This window comes from Etheostoma spectabile, chromosome 21 (genome assembly GCF_008692095.1).
Source record: "Etheostoma spectabile isolate EspeVRDwgs_2016 chromosome 21, UIUC_Espe_1.0, whole genome shotgun sequence".
NCBI lineage: Eukaryota > Metazoa > Chordata > Actinopteri > Perciformes > Percidae > Etheostoma > Etheostoma spectabile.
This window is the reverse complement of record NC_045753.1, coordinates 3029712-3050560: the sequence shown is the minus strand read 5'-3', so window position 1 is coordinate 3050560 and position 20849 is coordinate 3029712.

The following is a 20849-nucleotide window of genomic DNA, read 5'->3' as shown; positions in this document are numbered from 1 at the left end:
ACTTAATACTATTTATCCCAGTATCCTTTGCACTATGCTCCACATTTAAATCCTTTTATTGATCTCTTCATTCACTCATGCCTCTATATTGTTCTGTTTAGAGTATGTATATATTGTGTATGTATTAATGTGTATATATTGTGTATATATTAGTGTGTGTATATATTGTCTGGTTGTTTTGTATGTGTAAGCACATTGTGAGCAACGATGCTCCAAAGAAAAATTCCTCGTATGTGTCCTCATACCTGGCAAATAAAGCTGATTCTGATTCTTTTATTGTCATTTTCTCTCGTGTCATTGTCACTTTTTTCCCCATGCGATCCCTCTTGTCTTCCTTAATCGATGAGGATGTTCCGGGTCAGCAATCATGAGCCAATCATCCATCCACAAGTACCCAACTCCCAGACCAACTACAATACCCTACCCTATAATATCCATCCACTCTGCTGGAGTGTGTGTGTGTGTGTGTGTGCATCAATCACAGTTTTTGTTTCAGCTCATAGCCATGACCATAAATATGACAGACATTAGTGGGGCCATGTTGGACTTAACTTGCAGTGGGAACAGGCCAAGTGGGTACGAGAGGCTGCAGTCAACACTGTGACACCCGCTGTAGTCTGTTCCTGTAATGTCTGTTTTCAGTTGCTTGTCACATCTTCCATCCTCCATCCTCCATCCTCCCACACACACACACACACACACACATGCACCCGCACGCACGAGCACACACACAACTCCTCTTTCCAGACAAATGGTTACATCAGATGCTATTGGACGTGATTTTCTGTACGGCAGGGACACCCGTTCTCCTTTTGATCTTGAGTGGCTCTGCACTCATCGGATGGATTCGTACAGGAAATATGAATCAGATGAATCTGAAATCTTAACAAAAGCAGATTGTGAATGAAAAAAAAATGTCCGACTGGTCCTGTCCTGCACTGAGCGGGGACATTGTGACAAACACAATGCAATATGTGTTCGAATGAAATGTATGTGTGTGTGTGTGTGTGTGTGTGTGTGTGTGTGTGCTTTACACAATGTTTTGAATCTGTACAGTGAATGGAATATGCATAAGCCAGAAGTACAGTATTTCCGTTATGTAACCCACTTCAAAGATACCCTGTGGAGATTCCTTGTGAGCTAACACGACATGTTAAAAACAAATATGAAACATGTAATATTAAATGTATTTCTATTCATACAAAACATTTGCATGCGCAATTTAATTTAATTGTATTATAAAAGCTGCACTAATCAATATTGTTGTAGATCAAATTAAAATGTGCATTAGTGTCAGAGTGGTTGCTCGTAGCAACCAAGCCACAGAGCGCTAGCTCCCCCATCCCTAATCCTATACATTAGACCATTGCACATATTATATATGTCTTAGCACTCTGCACCAAACCCATTCCGCCGTCCTTTCTCTTATACTAAACGGCTATTTTGTACGTCTATTGGTTTCTGTACTTATTCTTCATTTCTTATGAATGTTTAATATTTGTTTGTGTATGTATGAACCAAGGCAAATGCCACGTAGGGTAACATAAAAGCCAACCCATCTCGTGGGAGCAAAGCTTAATATTTCATTCAATAAAATTATGGTCCAAAAGTGGCATTTACGCCACAGGACTTATGTTGACTATGTGGATGCAGATATAGGAAACTCCCAAGGCTAACGTTAGCAAACGTTAGCCTAGGCTACTAATAAGCTAGCTGTCTAAACTTGTGAAAAGGCAAACAACAGCCCTTCCTAAACTGGTTTTCACCTTCCCTCCAGCATGTGCATCCTCATTTTGCAAAACAGCCAATAGAAACCCTCTCGCTCTCTGAAATGACCTGTGATTGGCCACAGTCTCCCGTGAGGGCGGGGTTTACTAAAGCCTGAATTCAGAGCCAAAGAGAAGGTGCAGAAGTCTGGTCTTTTCTCAAACCCGTTGAATTAAAAAAATTCTGAAAGATTATATGGAATATTTGCCGAACAACGCCAAAAAAAAAGAAGAAAAAAAAACTGCCTACCCCGAACTTTAAACTGCCGAAGGCTGTGTTGTAATGCTGATGAGATTATTTTATGATAAAAGCGAGCCACGGAGCCTGCAGTGCAGGAAGTTGGCAGAATTAAAATATTGTAGATCCAACAAATATATTCACAAATACAGGACAAGGGCTGTATGTTACACAGTATTTCACAGAGATGCTCTGTTTATTGTTCCCATGTATGGACATTGTTGAAGTCCGAATGCACATTTTGTATGATTTAACCCTCATGTTGTACTTGGGTCAAATTGGCCCGTTTTCAGTTAATTTGTTTTTTTTAAGCGCTGAAAATGTCAACATTAACAATTAAAACTTAAAAAAAGCCCCCACAACGTTAAAAAAGTGACAAAAATGTGGGGAAAAAGCGACAATGTTGAAAAAAAAAGTGACCAAAACTTCTAATTTTTTCATGGTCGACAGGAAGACAACACAAGGGTTAGATGCATGAGGCATTCAAATCACGGGAAATAAGGCGATGGGTCAAAGGAAGAAAGGAAGGGAACAAGGAAAGCGATGGGAGAATAGGTAAGAAGAGAAAGAATCAGCCATGTAGGAGGGGATTGTATTTTTATGGTAAAGAAGAAGAAGAAAAAAAGGTCCTCTCCATCTGCATGAATGAGAAGTGTGAGTTCAGAATGGAGCTGTCTCTAAGCAGAGATGGCTTTGTGCGGTAAAGGCCAGGCTCTATTTTCAGACACTAGAAGCTTGAGAAGAATTATGCAAGAGGCAAAACATTCGGCAAGTTATATTCAGAAGAAAGGGAGGGCGGGGGAGGTATACATTTATACTTGTGTAACGATGTAAAAATAGCTTCACTGTACAGTAAGATCAGTTTTTTCCTCCGAAATTCTTGTCACAATGGCACCCGTCGGATTGACAGAGGCGGTGGAAACACCGGGAGAGCGGTACATCACGTCTGCTCCTTCCGCTTTTTGATCATGCAACACACACACACACACACACACACACACGGCCAGGGATGGAAATGAGATGGGGGGTGCTTAATCCATTATTTACAAGGCGCTTGATATCCAGATTGTGGGGTAACACAGGAGCACAGAGGTGGAAAGGTCAGACTCATCAGTTGAATTTTTCCACTGAACTCCGTTCTGTTTTGGCTAAAGTTTATGGGGCATTTATGCCAGGAGAGATGAAGCGGTTTCTGTCTATATGAATACATATACATACATATATATACATTCATGCTTCTGCCTCGGTTTGCATGTGAATGGGTTTTTGGTCATGATCTAAATTGTCGGCATCTAATTCGGTGCAATTCGTTGTACATTTTTGGAACAGACTGCACTCGGAATGTTACATAACCTCAGATTTATTGTATCTCAGATAACCTCATGCGCTCTGCATGCTTAGTTGCCATGGTGATATTTAGTGTATTTTTGTATAATTGTGCACGTTGTAATGCACGTACAGCTCACCCCCACCCCCACAACAAACAAATGACAGAGGCTTGAGCTGTCAGAGGATGATGGAAAGAAGCAGAGGTGTGTGTGTGTGTGTATCAGAGAATAATGGAAAGGGGCTAAGGTGTGTGTGTGTGTGTGTGTGTGTGTGACAAGTATGTGGGGTGACAGCTCAATTTGGAGGGTCTGGGTTAACATTGTGTTGGTGCTAGTGTCGCATTGCCTGACCTATACTTTGTGGACTAAGGTCTGGCTGCCTTCACACACACATCCTGGGATAGGAGAAAAAAAGAACACTCTGTGTTGTTTGCCTTTCTTTAACACAATCACAATCATCTTGCGCGGCTCTAAGCGCCGGTGGCTCTGCAAAACAGTCTCTAGAAGGGACTTGCGGGACCCTGCAAAAGAAAACACCAACGTTTCACACAATACAGTAATGTGAGCGGTTTAAATTAGGCGGACACAACCATACATGTACATTAACATACATACAAGGTACGCATGAATTTGCCCTCACCAGTGTATCGCCGTGTGTAATTCGTCCGCAGCAATCCCACCAATCGGTCCCAAAACGTCCCAGGTTCCCAGAATCTGTCCCAGAATCCTCCTGCTTCAGTCCACAATTTTGCGGGAACCAATCACAAACTGGCTCGTCTACCTGCCGCTCTATTGGCGGGTTTAACACGATGATGACAGAGAAGTGACCAAGCAGCTTCTTGATTTCATTCAACATAGTGACCGCCGAACGTCCCCGTTGATGCCGCTGTCGCTTCTACGTCACCCGGAGCGTTGCTCTGATTGGTTGAAGGACTATCCAATCGCGTACAGAGTCATTTGAACTGTGCTCGTTGGTCACGCCTCTTGTTCAGATAAAACCTAGATAAGACTCTCAGACCGATGCTTGATCTCAAATCTATTGAGTTGGCATGGTCTGGTGATAGACAGACTGCCTAATATCAGCATTCTATATTAGAATTGATATTGCTCGTCATCATTCTTTTTATTATTTAAAACAGGAGTACAATGCTGACAATGGATTAGGGATAATTATAGCAACATCCTTTCTTTTTTCCTCTAGTTCTGTAAATTAGGATTTACAGGAAATCTGGCGTGTATTTGCACCACAAATGGCTTTAATAGTTTGACAATGAGGGTAATTTGGGTGTAATTCCTTTGTAATTATATACATTTAGCCATTGATTTTCTATCCCTGCTTTTCCTATTCAAAGCCGCTTTGAGTCTTTCCCAGCATGCACTGCATGAGAGGAAGGGTACTGCCAAAAATGTTAACGACAAGAGGCCACACGCCTTTGGGTGGCCAATACAACATCTGCACACAACGGCAGAGCCGACTCGCCGCCATTTTGGACTGAATGCAGGGCTCGCATTAATAACGGAGATTTGTATAATATGTCCTTCCTACTTCCGAGAGGGGATGAATCGGTTTGAAACTGCCGGTAGACAGTGGAAACGTTTTGGGGGCGGTACTGGTGACACTAGTTCAATCAGGAGAGACTTCATTTAAAAGGGAAATAAGTTCAAACAACCTCATTAAGCTGATGGCAGTGCAGCTGATTAGGTTAGGGGAGAGAGAGAGAGAGAGAGAGAGAGAGAAGAGAGAGAGAGAGAGAGAGAGAGAGAGAGAGAGAGAGAAGAGAATGTGAAGCATAGATGTCTTCCAGCATGAACTTATGCTGAGCTTTATTGCTACTATTGTTTGCCTTAATGCATCTTGTTCTGATCCTTTTCATTACAAATTAAAGATATACAGTATAGAGAGAAAGAAAATAAGTCATAGATCACAATATATTCATGACAATATACATTAAAATGTCTTCCTCCAGACACAAAGGCGCAGATCAGTACACGGCTGATGTAACGGCTGAATGGAGTACCTCCTAAATTCCTACTACTACTACTACTACTACTACTACTACTACTTCTCTGCCTCCAACCTCCTTAATTCCATCACAGCAATGGTACTGTACATGTCCACTGGTCATTTCTACGCTTCCCATTCATTGTGAGCAGCCGTGCAATGCATTCTGGTAGCGTTGCAGCAACTCTTGAGAAGCAGGGCGTTGAGTTTCCAATTTCCCCTCGTGGGACTAATAAAGTATACATTATAAAGTTGAATCCAGGCTACCTTATGTAAATCGGGGGCGCCCAGCTTGACTCACAGCCTCTCGAAACACTCATAAAAATCTTTTAAACCGACTGTTGTCGATCTAAAATGAAGACAGATTCGACAACCGCATAGGTCATTTCTCGCATTAAATGTTTTCAGAAACACGTTTCGTTGAACCATCCATCCATCCATCCATCTTCATCCGCTTACCCGGTATCGGGTCTTGGGGGCAGCAGCTCCAGAAGGGAACCCCAAACCTCCTTTCCCCGAGCCCCATCAACCAGCTCCGACTGGGGGATCCCGAGGCGTTCCCAGGCCAGGTTGGAGATATAATCCCTCCACCTAGTCCTGGGTCTTCCCCGAGGCCTCCTCCCAGCTAGGCGTGCCTGTAACACCTCCCTAAGGAGGAGGCATCCTTACCAGATCCCCGAACCACCTCAACTGGCTCCTTTCGACTTGAAGGTGCTGCGGCTCTACTTCGAGCTCCTCTCGGATGACTGAGCTTCTCACTCTGTCTCTAAGGGAGACGCCAGCCCCCCCTCCTGAGAAACCCATTTCGGCCTCTTGTACCCTGGATCTTGTTCTTTCGGTCACGTTTCGGTGAACCATTTTCGTTTAACAAGAGAAATTTACCAAACAAGTCGCCATGCTGGTTTGTTTTGAAATCCGGGAGACGACAGCCCCATGTGAAGCATTTGTCCAATCAGATGTAGCCATTGGGGTTGCAGGAGGGTGCAGCCTATTTTCTTTCCCTGTTGAGTCATTGATGAGAAGATAACTGTGATCCATACTGTCAAAAAACAGTGGACACGTATCATTAGAGTGGCAAATTGTAAGGCCTCAAATTTCACACTAAATTACACTCTTAACGACAATGCTCTTTCACATTCAGTGTATCATGCAGCATATTAATGTAGATTAATGACAAATATCAGGAACACACTTTTGTCAGACATCCATTATTTTGTTATTCAGCACCCTTCGACAAACATAATGTCATGTCTCATCCCTGGGTCAAATTCTGTTTTTTTTCCATTACCTGTTTTATTTTGTAGGTTCTCTGTTCTCCCATGTTTTACTTCCTGTCTGATATTTTCCTGCCTGTGTGATTACCTGTCTCCGCCCATACAGTATGTGTCGAACCTGTGTCTCATTGTCTCCCCTGTCTTCTGTATAGAAGTTCTCTCTTCCCGTCACCCCAGTGCGAGCTCGCCTGCTTCGTTTTGTTCACCCTTCAAGAGGTTTTCCCTGTGTCCTGTTTTCCTGTTTTTCCTTGGATTTCAACCTTTGCCTGTTTTCCCAGATTTCCCTTTTGCCTGCCGTTTACTGGACACTATTGTCATTGCTTTATTAGATGTCTAATTAATCATTGTATTTTACTGTACGTGCCTGAGTGGTGCATTTGTGGGTCCATTCTCTGTGAGCGTGATAAATAGGTTCCCACGCGCCTGACTATCTATCACTCACGTTCTATCGTCTTACACTCACTGCCAGGTCTTGAACACACACTCAGGTAGCACTATTTATGTTGTGGTCTGCTGCATTCCCCCAACCTGTGTCGTGTTGTCCCTGTCCTCTGTGTCTGTCTTGTCCGCGAGGGCGTTCCGAGGAATCTAGAGGCGTGGCCATCCTTCTCCGTTCCGTCATCCACTCAGCTGTTTTCCATCTACTCATCATGCCACTGCAGCAGTACTTAAACCCGGGCTGACCACCTCCTCAGGGCCAGATCGTTACATACACTCTTGTGGTAACTCGGCTCCTAGTCCTAGTCCCTAGTCCTAATCCTAGTCCTAGTCCTAGTGTTGTTGTGGAAGTTTCTGTTCAGCGAGGGAGGAATTTGTGTGGCAGAGAGACCTCGTTGAAACTAAATAAAGACAGGCTGCAAACTGGATTGAAAGTTTAGATATTCGGTGGAAGGGTTTAATTATTTTCTCGAGAGAACAATCAAAATGACAAGAACAGCATTTCACAATGAACAGAGTTACAAAGTGACCCCCACAGTTCTGTGCCCCGCGTAACATATGACAGTTCCTTATATTCCCATTTGCCCCAGCAGAAACCAGGCCATGTCTGGAAAACCTTCTAATCTTAAACCACACACTTCATCTTCTTCTTCAGACTTCTAGGAGCCAGAGCTGTCCCTGTACATCTGTCTAGTGCGTCAAAAAAGGACCGTAGCTGTCATTCAATCTTAGAAGTCAAAGATTTATCTCGTCTGTAGATTGGTTCCGACTTTGACCTACAGAATCGGGCAAGCTGACCTTCGCATATCACTTGAGGCGCCTTTTTTTCGTTACCATTTGCTTACAGTGGCACATGTGAAGGATTTACTTATGATGAAGAATCACTTAAGAAATGAACAACTACTGAAAGAAAATCATTATCTGTGTAATTTTGGATTTGTGTTTGCTTTTGTGGATTACCGTATTAACTCTTACTCTCCGCGCAGATTCCTGTTTCCCTCCGAGCTGCCTTCCACCCCCTCGCCGACCTGCCACCTGGCTTCACCCGTGTTGGAATACTTCCTAAAGAAGTAAACCACCTGAACTTTATCCTGACTACGCCCTGTTTTTTTGCATCTCTGTGTTCCGGGTCCAACGAAATCGTAACAGTTCATCTATCTGCCACCAGATTTAGCTTCAATTAGGTCAAGTAAATAAGTGGTATTCAGTTTGTTCATCTGGATAAATGTGTGGAACTTCCTTACGTCCTTTAACTATATTTAGTTATATTCCTCAAAATCTTTGTCATTGATTGCTGGTGCTGACGCTCTGTTTTATCCCTGTTATATTTATTTATCACCTCTGAACACACAGTCTGTAATGTCTGTAAGCCTACTCCTGGCTTTAATCAGTCCTTTTTGGATCGCAAATCGCAGTTTCACCATGATTGCTAACATGGCAAGTATGCGGGTTTCTTTTTTTAGTGTGTTTTTGATTCCTTTTATTTGACATTTTTCTTGGCTGTGTTAAGTTAATTTAACAGCCAAAGATACTGGGATCGTCTTTGCCTGTGTGGATATTTCTTTCCTCTGACACAATTTTCCATGCTTTTGCTGATATATTTTGTTGCAGCGCATTTCAGAATTTTAAGCCGGATGACCCCTTTTTTTCTTGCTAGACCATGTTCATGTACACTCATCTGGCCCAGTTGAAGCCCTAGGGACCAACAGGTGTGTCGCCTGTAGAAATGTGGGCTATAATCTTTTTTCAGAACCTTTAGTAACTAACACTGAAAAACAAATCACAATAGACATACTTTGACGTTTTTGGGAAATATGCTTACTTGCTTTCTTGCAGAGATTTAGATGAGAAGATCAATACCACACTCAAAAATGATAGGAACTGAGAACAAAAATAGCAATCCAAATCCTCTCAGAATGTGTTTAATAGCAAGTATTCCAAGCGGGTGCCCAGAGTTGGAAACAATGACTCTGATTTGTCTGATTTAGGGTGTTTTCTGTTCCTTCAGCCTGTATCACTATACCCTTAATTTATAACGCAGGAGGCACGTTTCCCCTTCAGTCCTAATTCATTTTTTATTCAACGTTCTCATCAGTTTAATTACTTATTAGATATAAGACTCTGCTGTCTATTCAAATATATCCCACAGTGCCGAGGCATCACATGACAAGATGTGATGTTGGAATTTTAGCATTGCATTTTTAGCATTTGCATGCTGTATGTAAAGATTTTAATTTATTCACTTAGCTGCCATTACTGAAAGTTGAAACTAAGAAGGGGGATAGCCGGTCTGATTGTTGCTGCGGTTGTATGATTTTTCCTGGGAGTTCTTCTGCCTTGTGATCGAGAGGAGCAAATTTATTGGAAAGTTCCAAGGTTGTTAAGGAGGTTATGAGGGATTATAAAGCAGCTGGAAATGACACTGATCAGGAGATAGTGGGCAGTGGCTGGGGACATTTAAATAATACTGTCAAATGTTGTCGCTTAGATCGGCCTTTGTCTTTTTGGTATATACTGTGAAGACATATCAGCCCCATATTATTCAGTCAGATAGAAGAGGTTTTTCCTATTCTGTCTGCAGGTGTTCCTATTTTTCTCTCCTCATTTGGTTGGATTATCCGTCTGAAGGGCAGGGAGACTGTCTGTGGGTCAACATTTGCATCGAGGATTCAGAATGTCTCAAGAAGAATAGTTGCATTTCAACTTAAAAGTTTAGACCAAAAACGTCCTTATTACGACCTCCAAAGTGTCTGTCATCCATCAAACTGACGTGGGAGTGTGTATCCTGTTCTGTGACCTGTCAAATAACCCTCCTCACAAAGCATATCATTCATTGTCATTTTTAAAGTACCCATAAAGAAATGGATAAAGATGGTGGAGAAAAGAAACAAGACCGTGTGTTTAGTTGTAGGAGATACAGAAAGGCAATACACAAATCCACAGCACCAAAAATAGAGAGGTTTTATGTAAATATTGAAGGTTTGCTGTGTGAGCACTTTAAAGAATGCAAAGTCTTTAAATACTAGTGCAAACTAAGGCACACAATGTGTCATGGACCTTATTTTGCACTATTAAAGCATTTTTTCAGACTGCTGTGCAGACGTTACCTTTAGGGATTCACACTTAGTTTCTTCTTAGTTTATAGCACAATAAAAGTAAATTTAATCAACATTTTTACCGGTAGCCATAAACCTTTTTCCCTAGGAAAGTGAATGAGATGCATTCCATTTAGTTATGTTCATGAACTACAATCATACTGTTTGAAGAACATAAGATATATCATGTCATGCCAACAAGTGGATATATAGGCCGGTTGAGACTCTAAATGCCTGGGGGCAATTGCACAAAAGTAGAATAAAGATATCCAGGATAAGTGAAAAAGCGCAGCTTGACTTAGTGTGATCCGCTTATCGCGGCTTAATCGGTTGCACGTTTGCCGAGCCAGGATGAGAAGGTGAAGCTATGTCCAGCCAGGTGTAGATAACCAGGATGAACAGGTAAAGCTATGTCCAGCCAGGTGTAGATGAACAGGTGAAGCTATGTCCAGCCAGGTGTAGATAACCAGGATGAACAGGTGAAGCTATGTCCAGCCAGGTGTAGATAACCAGGATGAACAGGTGAAGCTATGTCCAGCCAGGTGTAGATAACCAGGATGAACAGGTGAAGCTATGTCCAGCCAGGTGGAGATAACCAGGATGAGAAGGTGAAGATATGTCCAGCCAGGTGTAGATAGCCAGGATTAGAAGGTGAAGCTATGTCCAGCCAGGTGTAGATAACCAGGATGAACAGGTGAAGCTATGTCCAGCCAGGTGTAGATAACCAGGATGAACAGGTGAAGCTATGTCCAGCCAGGTGGAGATAACCAGGATGAACAGGTGAAGCTATGTCCAGCCAGGTGTAGATAACCAGGGTTAGAAGGCGAAGCTATGTCCAGCCAGGTGTAGATAACCAGGATTAGAAGGCGAAGCTATGTCCAGCCAGGTTTAGATAACCAGGATGAGAAGGTGATGATATGTCCAGCCAGGTGTAGATAACCAGGATGAGAAGGTGAAGCTATGTCCAGCCAGGTGTAGATAACCAGGATGAACAGGTGAAGCTATGTCCAGCCAGGTGTAGATAGCCAGGATGAGAAGGCGAAGCTATGTCCAGCCAGGTGCAGATAACCAGGATGAAGAGGTGAAGCTATGTCCAGCCAGGTGGAGATAACCAGGATGAACAGGTGAAGCTATGTCCAGCCAGGTGGAGATAACCAGGATGAACAGGTGGAGCTATGTCCAGCCAGGTGTAGATAACCAGGATGAACAGGTGGAGCTATGTCCAGCCAGGTGTAGATAACCAGGATGAACAGGTGAAGCTATGTCCAGCCAGGTGTAGATAACCAGGATGAACAGGTGGAGCTATGTCCAGCCAGGTGTAGATAACCAGGATGAACAGGTGAAGCTATGTCCAGCCAGGTGTAGATAACCAGGATGAACAGGTGAAGCTATGTCCAGCCAGGTGGAGATAACCAGGATGAGAAGGTGAAGCTATGTCCAGCCAGGTGTAGATAACCAGGATGAACAGGTGAAGCTATGTCCAGCCAGGTGGAGATAACCAGGATGAACAGGTAAAGCTATGTCCAGCCAGGTGGAGATAACCAGGATGAACAGGTGAAGCTATGTCCAGCCAGGTGGAGATAACCAGGATGAACAGGTGGAGCTATGTCCAGCCAGGTGTAGATAACCAGGATGAACAGGTGAAGCTATGTCCAGCCAGGTGGAGATAACCAGGATGAGAAGGTGAAGCTATGTCCAGCCAGGTGTAGATAACCAGGATGAACAGGTGAAGCTATGTCCAGCCAGGTGGAGATAACCAGGATGAACAGGTGAAGCTATGTCCAGCCAGGTGTATACCAGGATAACCAGGATGAGAAGGTGAAGCTATGTCCAGCCCGGTGTAGATAGCTGCGATAAGTGCACGTTCACGGCTTTCTTAACCCTTGTGTTGTCCTCGGGTCAAATTTGACCCATTTTGAGAAAAAAAAAAAATATTTAACAGAAAGTGTCGTTCAATCAAAATTTCAGAAAAATAACGCGGATTGTTCCACACAATGATCAGCCCACTGCTTTCTTTAAATTTGGATGTTTTGTTCAATTTTATAGCATTAAAAAAACTTTTTTCATGAAAGACCATTGAAAAAAGGGACTAAAATGTTCAAAAAAAAAATTCAAAAACGTGGGGGGAAAAACCCCACCTGCTCCTTCCCTAAATAACTTCCTGATGGATTTATTTAAACATTCTGCACTTTGTTCTCAAATAAAAAGGACATATGTTAAATTACACTTTGATCATTTTTGTTTAATCATTGCGTTCAGTGTCTTTACTATTAACCCACGTCCAAATAACAATATAGATATAAACTAATCATAGAGGTGCACTCTGTAATACTGGTGACTTCTTTTCTACACTACATCTTTAGTGAAGCTATATTATCATCTAGTTACTCAAATGCTCAGTACTAGTAGCAGTAGTATTAGTAGTAGACTGGTGTTTGTATCAGTTCTAACACTACTATTATGAGGTATCACCATATGTCATAATGTTTTCTTAGATTAGATTATATGGTATCAAGGGGAATGGCTACACTTACAAATCCTAGGTGTAGTGGTACTGTTTTTACTTTTATATCAACAAATAACCCAAAATGATTGTCTCGATACTGTCATGCATAAGACATTTTTTTCGGGCCTGGACTCAGACTCAAACCTTTTTGGACTCGGCCTTGTCTTGGACTCAAGCCTCTTTGGACTTGACTTGGTCTCGACTAGACCTGGTCTTGGACTTGTCTTGGACTCGACAAACGTGGTCTTGACTGCAGCTCTGTCCTGTACCGTGTAAGAGGGCCTCGAGTGGACATTAAGACTAGAAAAGCTCTATATAAAGACAAGCCATTTACATTTACACATGGCTTGGCACATGCTGTCAATACAAATACTAGTGTGATGGTTTGGGGGGGGTGCTTTGGTTTCTTCGTTTATCCTTCTGTGGTTTTTTGGTCTGGTCTTGTCTCCTTGTGTTAGTGGCTCAGTGTTTCCCCGGTAACCTGTTTTGTTTTGGTAGTATGTAGTATGTTTCCTGTCTGGTCTAGTCTTGTCTAGCTTTGCTTTGTGCCTGTCTGATTGTCCTGCCCCGCCCCGCCCCAATGTGATCCACCTGACGTCTCACCTGTTCCCTGTTACCTTGTTACCTCTTGTATTTAACCCCTGTGTTCCCTTTGTCCCTTGTCAGGTCTTCATGTCTCGCCCGTGTGGAAGTCTGTGGTCCTGTTGGTGTGCCCTGTATTCCTGCGTGCTTCTCCTTTTTGATGTGTTCCCCGTGAGTTTTATTCACCGTGATCCCTCCTCTTCCTGAGTGGTTTTTGCCTGCCCTTGAGCTTCGGTTTTGTTTTTCCCCTTACCTTGGACTTTGCCTGTTCGCGTGGACTTTATGTTTTGCCCTGTTTTTTTTTTAATAAACCTTTTTGCGACCTCTTCTGCCTGCCTGCCTGCTCCTCTTTTACTTTTGGGTCCTCCTTCCTTCCCCAAGATGGCAGGGGGGTAGGGATTTCTGCAGCATGGGAACGAACTTCTACAGCCGATGATGAAGAGACCGTGTCACTGGACTCCACAAGGTCTAAGGTCTTCTTTGCTCTAATTACACATTCAACTTAATTTTTAACGTCACTTACACTGCAATATTGTTTCTCTTATCATGGCAACCGCACTTTAAAATTCCTTTTGTTTGACGGCATTTTACTTACTCAGTCTACCATATTTTCATTGTCTATTTCTTGCCTGTATTTCTTTCGTGCTTACTTGTTTGTGTTTTTTTTTTTTGCTGTTGCTGCTACTGTAACACAGAATTTCCCCGTCGTGGGATGAACAAAGTATAATCTAAGGTATCATGTTAATCTAATGGAAATGCATATTTAGCCCATAATGGATGAGAAGTCAGTGATATACAGTGGTGTGAAAAAGTGTTTGCCCCCTTCCTCATTTCTGTTCCTTTGCATGTTTGTCACACTTGAGTGTTTCGGAACATCAAACCAATTTAAACAATAGTCAAGGACAACACAAGTAAACACAAAATGCAATTTGTAAATGAAGGTGTTTATTATTAAAGGTGAAAAAAAATCCAAACCATCATGGCCCTGTGTGAAAAAGTGATTGCCCCCCTTGTTAAAACATACTGTAACTGTGGTTGTCCACACCTGAGTTCAATTTCTCTAGCCACACCCAGGCCTGATTATTGCCACACCTGTTCACAATCAAGGCATCACTTAAATAGGAGCTGCTTGACACAGTAAGGTCCACCAGAAGATCCTTAAAAGCTACACATCATGCCAGAGACCCAAAGAAATTCAGGAACAATTGAGAAAGTAATTGAGATCTATCAGTCTGGAAAGGGTTATAAAGCCATTTCCAAAGCTTTGGGAATCCAGCGAACCACAGTGAGAGCCATTATCCACAAATGGCGAAGACATGGAACAGTGGTGAACCTTCCCAGGAGTGGCCGGCCGCCCAAAATTACCCCAAGAGCGCAGCGATGACTCATCCAAGAGGTCACAAAAGACCCCACAACAACGTCCAAAGAACTGCAGGCCTCACTTGCCTCAGTTAAGGTCAGCGTTCACGCCTCCACCATCAGGAAAAGACTGGATAAAAATGGCCTGCATGGCAGAGTTCAAAGGAGAAAACCACTGTTGAGCAAAAAGAACATCAAAGCTTGTCTCAATTTCTCCACAACACATCTTGATGATCCCCAAGACTTTTGGGACAACATTCTGTGGACCGATGAGACAAAAGTGGAACTCTTTGGAAGGTGTGTGTCCAACTATATCTGGCGTAGAAGGAACACTGCATTTCATAAAAAGAACATTATACCAACAGTAAAATATGGTGGTGGTAGTGTGATGGTCTGGGGCTGTTTTGCTGCTTCAGGACCTGTAAGACTTGCCGTGATAAAAGGAACAATGAATTCTGCTGTCTACCAAGAGATCCTGAAGGAGAATGTCCGACCATCTTTTTGTGTACTCAAGCTGAAACAAACTTGGGTTCTGCAGCAGGACAATGATCCTAAACACACCAGCAAGTCCACCACCTAATGGCTGAAGAAAAACAAAATGAAGACTTTGGAGTGGCCTAGCCAAAGTCCTGACCTGAATCCTATTGAGACATTGTGGTATGACCTTAAAAAGGCCGTTCATGCTCGAAAACCCTCTAATGTAACTGAATTAGGACAATTCTGCAAAGATGAGTGGGCCAAAATTCCTCCAGGACGCTGTAAAAGCCTCATTGCACGTTATCGCAAACGCTTGGTTGCAGTTGTTGCTGCTAAGGGTGGCCCAACCAGTTATTAGGTTTAGGGGGCAATCACTTTTTCACACTGGGCCATGATGGTTTGGATTTCTTTTCACCTTTAATAATAAACACCTTCATTTACAAATTGCATTTTGTGTTTACTTGTGTTGTCCTTGACTATTGTTTAAATTGGTTTGATGTTCCGAAACACTTAAGTGTGACAAACATGCAAAGGAACAGGAAATGAGGAAGGGGGCAAACCCTTTTTCACACCACTGTAGCACTCCTAGAAAATACAGTATATTTGGAACAGGATCCAAACGCAGTACAGCCTGACAGCTAGCCTGGCAACACAGTGCGTATTTGCTAAAGGCAATATGAATTATGCATGCTTCCTGCTGTGATAATCAATGGGTGTCTGTCAGATATCACTCTCCCAAGCTCCAAGCTGACAAGTGACAGCACAAAAATAAGAAGAGAAGCAGTGTTCCTTGTGTGATAAATGTACACTATATAGGCCAAGTTATTGGTCCAGTGATGTGAGACGAAAATTGAGGTTATGAAACCAAAGTAAGCTACTAATATCTTATAAAAATACATTAGGCCTACATATTAAGGAATTACAAACTATCCTTTATTAGAGAAGGACAAGCAACAAGAAAATTAAATCAGTCATCTATAATAATTAATGTGTTGGTCTCTGACCAGTCTGCCATTAATGTCATCTAGGAATATAGCTGCATTGCAAAAGCAGGGTTTAGAACTTGTGACAGCTATAGTAACAAGTAATGCATGTTACTAAAATAAAGCAGAATACATTCAGAAGACAATGTGTTCAAATGGAATAGCGAGTCAATGAGAGAGGCTGGGAATAGAGCATTATCTAAAATAGGAAGTCAGATAAAGGGCTATTCACTGACAATGAGTCCTGTACTAACCCCAAATCCAAGAACCATATAGAAAACATGAATCCTTTGATCAATCAAATTAATAATTAAAACGAATAATTACAATTTGTGTGAAACAAAGTGAAATGAAAAATGTTTTAAATTAAGACCTATGACCCGTATACTGCACAGTCATGCCGCCCACTTTCCAAGCTCTCTGTTTCCATCCTGCCTCTTATCATCTGCTCATCAGGTTCTGTGAGGCCTACGCTGCTGTAAACCATCACTGCTTCTAGGTATCTCCTTCCTCTGTCTGATTAGATATCTGTTGTTTTGAGTAGAGCGGGCCCGAGAGTTTATCTTGAAAGTAAAAACGGCACTCATGTGAGAACGTCGTCACAACCCTCATGCTGTACCAAGGATCAAATCAGAATGCAAAATTAGCAAATTTTTCTGATCTTATTGTTAACAACTCCCACATTCCCAGAGTCCTGTTTGACTGTTCAGTAATTGGCTTGCCCTACGGCTATGAAAATAAATAAAGCTCACTATGAATATGTGCGGAGTCTGTGAGTTGTTATTCCCAAGCAGTGGAGGGTTTCAGCCCACTTTTAAAAAATATTTCAAAACAGCTTTTTATTGTACAGACAAAGTGTGTTCCTCTTGACTATTTGCTTTTTTGCAAGTTAACACAAATCACATAAAAATGTTGAAAAAACTACAAAAATGCAAAATACAAAAAAAAAATTTTTTCTTTTTTTTTTAAATGCTGAAAAAGTGACCCAAAAAATCGGAAAAAGTGCCAAAAAAAACATCAAACATTGGGGAAAAACGACAAAGAAACGGTTACAAAATTGACAAAAACATAGTTAAAAAGCGTCAAAGTGAACAAAAATGGATTAAAATGGATTAAAATTGACAAAAATCGTCAAAGTGTAGGAAAAAGAACAACAAACTGTTGAAATTTCAACCCAGAAAAACCGTTGCAAGTTGACGGGAAAACAACACAAGGGTTAAGAGTGACATTGGTAGCATTAAAGATTGAAATTCTGTTTAAGGAGCTTGGTTGTGGTGGTGGATGGATCCACAACACAGGATTTTCACCCAGAAGAGTGGGGTTTGTGTCCTGTTCTTGTCCCGCATGTCACTAAAACGTTCAACTTGCAATCTCACCCACAATCTCTGCCTGAATCTAGTTCTTATTGCTGCATGTCAGTAAACGCAAGTTCCTACCCAGAGCGTCAAAAAGTGGCGCCATGAGTCTAAATGTGGTTGCAAAGGGCTAGATATCCAGGCTAAAGGAGGATAATCAAAGTGTGTATTATCGACTGACTGCATGATCCTGTATTTATAGGCCAATGTTGCAAACTTTTAACATGTTTACTTGATTCTTCTGCTAAAATAGTCAGAAAACTGACCACTGAGGCGGCTCATGTCGAAGTGTCCTTCGGCAAGACGCTGAACCATGGGTTGTGTGAATGTGTGTGAGTGTTCACCTGATGAGCAGGTGGCACCTTGTACGGCAGCCTCAGCCACAGTGTGTGAACGGTACCTGTGCTATGTAAAAGCCCGTTGAGTAGTCGTTGAGACTGGAAAAGTGCCATATAAGAACAGTCCATTTCCATTTACTTTAGGGAACCCTACAGGGCACTTGAGCAAGCGTTGCTTTTTGACAAGCTGGGATTGAGAATCTGGTTGAATATGCGGGCGCTTCAATGCAAAGCATTAAAAACGCATTGATGGACACACAATGCTACCAGCTAGAGTGCACTGTGGATGATTTAGCATTTAGACCAAGATTTTCTCTGAATACAGCCCAACTTCTTTCTGATCTTTTATCTGTGCGTTACTTTTTGGCTCTGACAGCACCTTTTCCAACAAACACCACCATGTTAGTCCTCTCTCGTCTCAAAATTACACATTTGTGTCATTCGTCTCAGTATATTTTTAAGGACAACTGATCCATCAAAACTCTCTCAGTCTCCTTTTATGCTCTTTTAGAACGATTTACTCTTGCAGCATGTTTTTCAGACTGTCTTTGTCTTTTCGAGCAACTTGTAAGGTCCTTGTGACACCAAGTCTTGATTGCTGGACAGATAATTCAGGGCCTAAAATGTATCTCTTTTTTTTGGGGCAGGAAAACCTAAAACGTGAGCTGCAAGAAACTTTTGTAGGCTAATTTTTTACTAACGCAACACTTTTTAACTCGTGGCTGGTTAGCTCAGTTGGTGGAGCATGCACACATATATTAAGGTTTACTTGCTGAGTCCAACCTGGGACGGTTTCTTGCATGTCTTCCCCTTTTCGTGGACAGACTTCTCGCTAGTCTAGCAACATTAAAGCTATGATAGACCCATGATGGAACACTACTTCTTAAAGTAAAGCAACTTAGGGAACTTAAATTTAATGTTATTTATAGTGAGTCATGTGACCGGCTTGACAAAGATGGTAGCTTAAGGTGTAGCTCCTGGCCCAATTTTGCTAAATGTGTTATATGGTTCCAACTCTGATATCCTATCACTTTGTGCTCGATAGTCATTTAAAGTAGAATGGCAAAAAGAACAAAACCCAACGCGGCGATAAGGATGCCACAGAAAAACTGCCTCCAACCAGGTGGGGATAGACAAAGAAGAGAAGCTAACTGCTATCCCAGCTAGCATCTCTAACTGCAAGTCTTGGCTCTATCAGATCTGATGTGGACTATCTAAAGACTACCATGGAAAGCAACTCTAGCACTCTTGACAGCCATAGCCACGCTTTTCAAGAGCTGGAGATGAAGGTAGAAGATATGGAGGACACAAACCGAAGATGCAACATCTGCATCGTCGGGCTGAAAGACGGGCTAGATGTTCAGATCAAGATTACCAAACCATGGATTAAGCACGAGTCAAAGGTCTGTTTTTTTTTTGCTATACCCGTCAACCCTGAAGATCAAGGAAGGCTCCCAGTACAGAGCTTTCACCTCCGCTAAGGATGCTGAAGATTACATGAACAGGGCTGCTTCCCGCCTGTTGCCACGGAGACAGACGGTGCCTCAGACTCATGCGAGAGATAGCTGAGAACTGGGCTTGGTTGTCTTATCTCCGGTGTTGTATGTGATAAGACTTGGACTGTGCCACTACACATTCTGTAAAAACCTCAGGGTGCTCCGGTTCCAATTCCAATGTTTCAGACATTTCACAGGGTTCGTCAGTCACTATACAAAATCACAAATTCGAACACAAAAGTCTATGCCAACAGCGAATGGCCAACTGTTACCACAACGGGTCCGTTGACAGTGTTAGATTCTAGGAGAACTGTATGTAAAGGAACCTTCGTTCAAGGAGTGGTGAGTGGTAGATCGATTTCACCCAGAACCAGCAAGGATTTGGTGGCGCTTTAATCTCTCAATACAGATATGGGGGCCATTTTCCTTTCTATGGATATGGCCAACCTTGGTTTGACAGTAATGCAATTTGCGAAGCTGAAGTATGCTTTAAAGTTGTTTTTGTTAAAGACATGGTGATACAATCGATCAAATTTATTTTTTGCCTTTTGATTGGACAGCTGTAGACTGGAAAAGGGGGGGCACATGAAGCAAAGGGCCGCGGGCTGGAATCAAAGCTGGTCCACTACGGCAAGGACTAAAACTTAGGAGGCGCATGCTCAACCAGGTGAGCTAACAGGGACTCCGATCTTGTAGTTCTTTAAAGTGCCCATGTTCTGAAAAAAAAAACACACACATACGAACTTGGGAACTTGTTTTGAGTGAGATACAGTTTCTGAATGTCCCCTGTCTTCAGTCTCCGGGTGAGCTGGTCAACATCTGCAAGCTTTCTACATCACTAGCCAAAATGAGGTGGCGAACTGTCACGTGCTAGCGATAGCAGGCTAGCTCGTTGTCAATGACAAAACACTGCTACAACACACACTAGTTCACCATAATCTCCAAAAGAACTACTTCCTGTCCCTGTTCTGCAGGTATTCCACAAGTGTCCCTTGTCTAGATGAAGTCTCCCAGCTAATAAGTGAGATGTCTCACTTTGTTGCTAAAACAAGTTTGATGTCTCACTCTGTAGCTAAAACAGAGACCTAAACACATAGCAATGTGCAGTACAACAAAAATATGGTGTTTTTTGAAAATGAAACCATGGGAACCTATTCTGGTACAACCTCAAAATACAACTATGAACCTGAAAATGAGCAGAATATGGGCACTTTAAACTTTACATTAAGTTATTGTTTTGGCCACTTTGGAGATGCGGTAACAAGTAGCTTATATAACATTGATATATTATGACATGGCAGTTCTTTTAGCAAACAGTTGCATGTTTGATAGTGTAGTGCTATAAGCCAGTCACTTACTTTGTCTACCTGGTGCTGTGTAGGTCGTATACAATGGGCTGCTGTGTTAAAAAATCATTTTCAACACAAAAATTGGAAAATCCAAACATCACGAAAAGAAGGCTAAGCACTCGGGTACTGCAAAGCTGGGTCATAATTACGTGGGTTCACCCTATAAATGATCCTTTTTCACACTCACCTAGTCATTTGGTCCTTTTTTGTTAATGTGAAAAAAAGAAATTTAACAAATAAAGTATAACAAACAATAATTACAC